The sequence below is a fragment of the Chinchilla lanigera genome, unplaced genomic scaffold, assembly GCF_000276665.1.
Source record: "Chinchilla lanigera isolate Chin_1 unplaced genomic scaffold, ChiLan1.0 scaffold00004, whole genome shotgun sequence".
NCBI lineage: Eukaryota > Metazoa > Chordata > Mammalia > Rodentia > Chinchillidae > Chinchilla > Chinchilla lanigera.
The window spans coordinates 18,568,752-18,576,632 of record NW_004955405.1 but is presented as its reverse complement, the minus strand read 5'-3'; the positions used below and the strand labels follow the sequence as shown (position 1 = coordinate 18,576,632).

The window sequence follows — 7,881 nt, the reverse complement described above, 5'->3', positions numbered from 1 at the left end:
TGAAAATCCTTCATTAAGAGCTATTTTTCTTTAAAGTCATTTTTCTCCAAAGTCATTCAGAATTCTAATATGGAAAACAGCCAAAAGCAGGACCGAGGGAAGGGAGAAGTGGGATTGGAGGACGGAGGGAAAGTTCAGCAAGCAAAGTCTACCCTGCTTCCCACGGCGCTCCCAGGGGCGAACTTGTGGTCCTTCCGGTCCGGAAAACACTGTGGGGAGTCGAATGACCGGAAAATTACTAACAGCCCTCTCTTCTAGATGTCTCTCTCACCATGTCTTACATTTTCTTTGATTAAACTTTTGAGAAAATTATAGATTCACATTTAACAGTAAAAAAAGAGAGAGAAAATAATCTCATGTTTCCTCCTATGATAACATTTTGTAAAATTATTGTAAAATGTCACAGCCAGGATGCTGACATTAACACAGTCAGGATATAGAATTATTCCAACACCTCAAGAATCGCTGTTTCTCTTTATGCCTGGACACACTTCGCCTCTACTTCCATCTCCCGACCCCCGTCTTGCTTAATTCACGTTTCTATAGTTTTGTCATGTGAAGAGTGTTATTTAAATGGGATCATATGGTATCTTCTAGGATTCACTGCACCTTCTCACACAGCATCATCCTCTAGGGACTTCTGCAGGGCATTGGATGCGTCCAGGGCGCCTTTCTCCTGCGGAGGAGTACTTCATGGCACGGATGGACCGCGGGCTTTTAACCAGTCACTCGCTGAAGGACGTTGGCGTTGTTTTGAGTATGGAGCTTTAACACATAAAGCTCCTATCAGTATTTGTGTATAGGTTTTTATGTGAATATAAGTTTTTATTTCTCTGAGATAAATACCTGTAAGAGCAATTGTTGTCACTGAGTCGCTTTTAAAGAAACTGCCAAACTATTTTCCAGAGTGGATATAGCATTTGACATTCCTACCAGCAATGTAGGGTGATAGAGCTTCTCTCCGTTCTCAACAAAATTTGGTGATTTTACTCCTTTTTAAAAGAAAATTAAACATTTATTGGCGTGAAATGTTATTGTGCTTTTTTTTGTACAAAGGCTAACCATGCTAAACGTCTTTTCATATAGTTATTTGCTATCTATACAGGCTGTCTAGTGAGCATAAGACGGTATAAGACTCTGTATAAGACTATATTTTGTCTTCAGTGAAATGTCTTTTGCTCTGTTTATAACTGGATTTTTTAAACTATTGAGTTTGGAGAATTCCTTACATACATTAGACCTTGTGTTTTCACTTGCTTACCAGGATCTTTCACCTAGCACACATTTTGAATTTTTTTTTTTTTTTTTAGACAGGGTCTCACTATGCAGTTCAGACTGGCCTTGAACTTACTTTGTAGCCCAGGCTGGTCTTGAACTTGCAACGATCCTCCTGCCTCAGCCTCCTAAGTGCTAGGATTACAGGCGTGCGCCTCCATATCTGACCCACATTTTTAATTTTGATAAAATCTAATTTATCAACTTTTGTTTTTAGTTTGTGTATAATTGGTGTTCATTCTTCTTTAAGCACTGGATATAATTTTCCAGTAAAGCCATCTAGACCTAAATACTTAATTTGAGGGGATTTAAAATTATAAGTTCAATTTTCTTAATAGCTGTTATCTATTTAAACAATTTTTTAAAAATTATCAGGTACACTGTAATTGTTTTTCAAAGATTTTTTTCAACTAAATTGTTTATGTCTGCAGAGGTGTTACTATTTCTTATTTTTTCCTACATCTGCAAAGTCTATAATGTTATTATTTTACTTATGATGCTAACTTATCATTTTTAACATAGTAACCATTTGTGACCTCTCTTTTCTTTTTTTATTCTAGCTATAGGATTCATTGACCTCAGGTCTTTAGTTCATTGATTTTTCTCTATTGTTTTTCCTTCTTTCAATTTCATTGATTTATGTTTTTTCTTTTTTTTCTTTTTCTTTATTATTTCCTTACTTCTGCTTGTTTTGTTCTACTATTGCTCTTTTTCTAGGTTTTGTTTTTGTTTTTTTGTTTTGGTTCTGGGAATAGAACTCAGGACCTTTGAGCTTGCCAGGCAAGCACTGCACCACTGAGCTATACCCCTGGCCATTTTCCTAGTTTCTGAGGTAAGAGATTTTAGACTGTCTTCATGATCTATGCATTTCATCTTCAAATGTCTTCTCAACACTGCTTTAACTATGCCCTAAACGTTTTTAGTATATTGTGTCTCTATTTTCGCTCAGTTCAAGGTATTTTAGTTTCCTTGTAGATTTCCTTATTCACTTCTTATTTACTTAGAAGGGTTAAACTGGGCATGGTGGAGCATGCCTGTAATCCCAGCACTTGGGAGGCTGAGACAGAAGGTTTACTTCAAATCAAGGCCAACTTGGGCTACATCGTGATTTCAAGGCCAAACTGAGCTACATAGTGAAAACCTGTCTCAATAAAAGAATGTTAAGTTCCAGGGATATAGCTCAGTGGCCTAAGTGCCTGCCTGGCAAGTGCAAGGTCCTGAGTTTGATTCCTGGTACCAAAAAAAAAAAAAAGGAATGTTTAGTTTCTAAGTGCTTGGAGACTTTCCTGTTATCTTTCCATTATGGATTTCTAGTTTCATTCCAGTGTGGTCAGAGAACACAGTCTATATGATTTTAATTCTTTTTAATTTGTTCAGGTTTGTTTTATGGTCTATCATTTTTCTTGGTATCATCTACCTTGGTGTATTAAGTTCCATGGGCACTTGAGAGAATGAGCAGTTTGTTGTCAAGAGTGCTTATAAATGTTGACTAGATCTTACTGGTTGACAGCACTGTTGAGTTCTTCATATCTTTGCTGACTTCCTACCTAGTCATTCTGTACAGTATTGAGAGGGAGGTAGAGTGTTCTCCTGAAATATGATTGTGGATTTGCCTATCTCTCATTTCTTTATTTTTTTTTCCCTTCACATATGTTGCAGCTCTGTTTTTTGGTATCTAAACCTTTGGGATTACTAAATCATTTTGGTGAATTGACTTCTTTCATTTCAAAATCTTCTCTGTGTCTGATAATTTCTTTTGCTCTCATGTTAATATATCTATCTCTGCTTTCTCTTCGCTAAAGTCTACATGCTGTGTCTTTTTCCACTCTTTCACTTTCAAGAAAATTCCCTATGCTGTATTTGAAGTGAGTTTCTTATACACAGCATGCATATGGGCCATATTTTTCAATCTATTCTGTCAGTCTCTGTCATTTAATTGACGTACTTAGACCATTTACATTTAACCTAATTATTATTTGGGAGCATAAGTATACCAGTTTATGCTTTTTCTGTTTAAAATCTCTGTTCTTCATTTATCTGTCTTTTCTTGTCCCATATATTACTTGAATTTTATTTTTATGTATCTTCAGTGTTCTTCATGTAAATATTGACATAGTTTTATTAGCTGCTCTAGGTATGATACTACATATACACAAGTTATCAAGTCTCCTGGTGTCATCATTTTAACAGTTCAAGTGCAGTGTGGAAGTCTCCTCTCCTCATTTCTCTTTTCACTGCAGATGGATAATGTGCTGCCATTGTAAGAAAGAGTTTGGGGAAAAGGCCCATTTTACACAAGAGCACGAGAACCCAACTTACATCTAAAAACTGCCAAAAGAGCTCCTCATTTTTATTATATTACTTTAAATATATTGTCTATATTTTTTTTTTTTTCCCCCAGTACTGGAAATCAAACACAGGGCCTTTTCCTTGAGCTACATCCTCATCCCTTTTTCACTTTTCACTCTGGGACAGGGTCTCAGGCTGGGCTTGAACTTGTGATTCAGCCTTAGCCTCCCAGAGTGCTGGGATTAGAGGCATTTGTCATGGTACCTAGCTTCTCCATATTCATTTAAATTTACATTAGACAGTGTTGTAATTTTTAAAAATTAAACCATCAAACCTAATGTAGAATCTCAAAAAGAAAAAGGAAAACCAGGCGTGATGATGCCTGTAATTCCAGCATGTGAGAGGCTGAGGCGGGAGGATTGCCATGAGTTTGAGGTTAGCCTGGGTGGGCTACATAGTGAGTCCAATGCCAGTCTGATCCACATAGAGAGACCCCTGCTCAAACAAACAAACAAAGAGAAAGGAAATATATTGTATTTAAACATATTTTGGTTATCTTCCTTACATTGTTTCTTCTCTTCTGTTGTTGCCAAGACATCTTCTTTTATCACTTTATTTTTATTTAAAGATTTTCCAGTACCCATTATTTTGAGATAAATCCATTGGCAACAAATTCATGTGGCGTAATTCATCTGAGAATGCCTTCGCTGTCCCTTCATTTCTGAAACATATTTGCCCTGGATTCTGTGTTGATGGTTCTTTTCTTTCACCATTAAAAACAAAACAAGAACAAACACACAAAAAAACTGCTGTACCACTTCCTTCCGCTTCCCATGATTTCTAACCAGAGAAACCCACTGTTACTTGAATTGTGTTCCCTATGTGTAAAGTAATGTGTGTAATATTTCATTTCTCTCTTGTTACTTGCAAAATCTCTTCTTTGTCTTCCAGTTTTGGAAGTGTAACTCTATGTCACATGGATTTTATCTAGGTTTATATGGTTTGAGATTTTCTCATTTTCTAGAAACTGTAGGTTTGGGAATTGTACCATTTTTATTTTACTCTTTTTTTTATTCATTTATTTTTAAATTCACGATTTTTTAGTCATTATTTCTTTAGATGCTCCTTGCGGAATTTGGAAGACGTATATGTTAGATCCTTCGCTTGTATTCCGTAGGTTCCTGAGGCTCTGTTCTTTTTTTTCCCCAGTCTATTTTCCCCCTGTTGTTCATATTGGGTAATCGCTACTTTCTGTCTTCCAATTCACTGATTCTTATCTTTGTCTTCTTCATTCCGCTGTTGCAGAGAAAGTTTTTTCACTTATTGTATTTTCTATTCTAAAATTTCCCTTTGATTTTTCTTTATTTCTCCTATTTCTTTGCCAACACTTTCTGGACTCTGGTTTCAGGAGTGTTTGTAACAGCTCACTGAAACAGTTCCCACCTGTCTTCCCCTGCTGGAGCCGTGTCAGAGGAAGCAACTAAAAGACGAAGTATAGGGCCGCGGATATAGCTCAGTGGCACACGTGCCTGCCTGGCAAGTGCAAAATTCTGAGTTCAATTCCTGGTACCAACTCCCCCTCAAAAACAACAACAACAACAACAACAAAAAAACCACGAAGTATAAATAAGATACAGTCTCCTTTCAATTTTTAAAAAATCACTTATTCTGAGAAGGAAGAGCTCAAACTGAATGGGGGGAGAAAAGGACAGTCAGTAGGTGCCAACTCCTAGAGGACAGAGGGTTTAGAACGGTATGGAGAAGATTTCACAGCAGCCACACTTCCAGGCCTCCTCACAGTGGACAGTGGCACAAGTCCCGCCTTCCCGCAAGGCCTGCTGGGAGTCCAGAGGCTCAGCTCACCGCCAGGGATGGGTATAAAGCCCCGGCTCGCTGCTGCTCCTGCTCTCTGTGCTGGCCTGGGCAACTGGGATGCTTCATTTCAAGCAGAGCAGGGTGGAGTTCCATGCTCTGAAATTGGCCTGTTCTGGTAGGGGAGCTCCTTTTTCCTGTGGCGTTCGGTTGGAGAAGTTTGGCTATTGTCTGTCTTTCAGGCTGCCCCTTTCTGGTGAGACAAAGCAGGCTTTTTGAGAGGTGCTTACTCCTTGGGCCGTGCCTTTTGGAATTTGTGGGTTACAGGCTTCTCTAGCAATCAATTCAAGATATTTAAACAAAAAAGAAAACCTGGGGAATTTACTATCACGTCCCCATCCCTGTTTTCCTCGCCTTTCTGAGTCTAGATTTGTTTTACAGATAATGTCTAAAGCGTGAAGTTCTACTTGATGAGGAGCCATACTCCTACGGCATTTTCTCAGAAGGAGAAGTCTCATTTTTGCTCTTGTCATCCCAGTCTTTGAGGTAATAGTCTCCACCCCACCATAGAAACGCTAATGAAGGTGTATCAAAGTGTGCAATTAAGATCAAATGCATAAGAGATTGTTACTGCTTAAAGCCTGTTGCTGTAGGTCCCATCCCACTTAGTAAATGTTATCCTGTAAGTCCCGTAATTCCCCAAACCTTAGCTAATAAAAAGCTCACAAACAATTCTCTTGCGCTTACCGCATGCCAGACACTATGTTGAGTAGTATACAAATGCTCTCAGCAGTAAATATTACTATTAAACCTATTTTACAAATGAGGAAACTGAGCCTTAGAGACCTGAAATAAATAGCAAGACCCTGGATTTGAACTAATTCTGCCTGAAGTCAAATAACGGCCTTTCATCACTCTGCAATACTGGTTTATTCCTTTCATAATCAAAACCCATGCTTGCTGAAGGAACCTTCGGTTACTGTCTGCCTAATTCTAACCCAGACTAAATTGTTGTCAAATAATAGAAATTTAAAGAAAAGCCAGGAGTGGTGACACATGCCTGTAATCCCAGCACTCAGGAGGCTGAGGCAGGAGGATCATCACGAGTCGAAGACCAACCTGGGCTACAAAGTGAGCACAAGGCCAGCCTGAACTGCATAGTGAGACCCTGTTTCAAAAAAAAAAAAAAAAAAAAAAAAAAAAAAAAAAGAGAAATTTAAAGAAAAAATACGAGCTTACAGCAGTTTTGAAATAACAACTTCAAAGTAAGGTACATAGAGAGCAAACAAAAAATGAACAAATGTTTGAGTTAGGAAAGATTTCACTTCTGACAGTGTCACTCACCTGCATGTTTTCAGTTTCTGCGTGGGCGTGGGATATGCAGGGACAAGCACTACTCTTTAATTGGGTGTGATGTAAGATGCGCTAGCATTATGAATCACAAGACAATGAAATATTTCATGTGGCTTTAAAGCTCTTGAGCCTGAGGGGAAAATACATTCCTAGTCAGTGAAGTGTTAGGAGGTTGTGTATCAATGTCTCTACCTTTTCAAGTTATATAAAAGCACTTCTCCATTAATGATGTCCTTTCCATTAACCAAATGTGTAGCATTACTATCACCTTTGAATTCGTTTTTTCCCTCTATGACCAGGTAGATCTCTAGGAATGTCTTTCTACACAAAGGCCCCTCACAATTGTTAAAAAATATTTTATACATTTTTTTGTCTTTTTGAGGCAGGGTCTCACTGTGCAGTTCAGGCTGGCCTTGAGCTCACTTTGTAGCCCAGACTGGTCTCGAACTTGCTTCGATCCTCCTGCCTCAGCCTCCCAAGTGCTAAGATTACAGGCATGCACCACCACTCCTGGCAGAAAATTCATTTTGGACTGATTTTTGCTTGTTTGTATTCTACCCTCGTCTCTCTCACAACTTCCAAGTAAATTTTAGCAAATATGTTTGTTCTTTCATCATTGCCATTTAAATTAACATAATATTTAAGAACATTTTGGTTGGAAAAATATCTCCCTAGATCTAAAGATTGTTAATGAAAACACCCATCAAAGCTATATAGACATTTTTTTTTTTTTTTGGTTCCGGGAATCGACACGACCTCATGCTTGCCAGGCTGGTGCTTGTGCTGCTGAGCTATATCCCCAGCCTTTTGCTGTTTTTTTCATTTGGATATGCGGAATTGAACTCAGGACCTTGCACTTACCAAGCAAGGTGCTGTGAGGCTGACCTATATCCCCAGCCCTGCATCAAAGCTATATAGAAATACAAAAAAGGGAAGTAGGTGATGGTACCTCCAAGCTCTTATCAACCCTGCATTACTTCCCATTAGGATTCTGATCATTAAAATGTCTTTGTTTAACAGCAGAATAAACAGTGTTTCATTTAAATTTTTAAAATATTTTTGTCACAGGAACTTCACAAAAGAACTAGTTTTATTTGCAAATTATAACATTGTTCATATATTTCAATTATGTATGTCACTAGAATTTATGTA

General features: G+C 38.0%; 1 long non-coding RNA gene across 2 annotated transcripts in view; it reads left to right on the top strand.

The window, feature by feature from the left end:
* Positions 1-5,454: 5,454 nt before the first annotated feature.
* LOC106149312 overlaps positions 5,455-7,881 on the top strand; it is a 4,088-nt gene continuing 1,661 nt past the window's right edge. The window contains exons 1-2 of one of the 2 annotated variants that reach the window (XR_001235402.1): positions 5,455-5,554; positions 5,818-5,922. This is a non-coding gene — a long non-coding RNA (uncharacterized LOC106149312). Of the gene's footprint in view, positions 5,633-5,817; positions 5,923-7,881 lie in introns of both variants that reach the window. The other variant, XR_001235405.1, reaches the window with a different exon arrangement.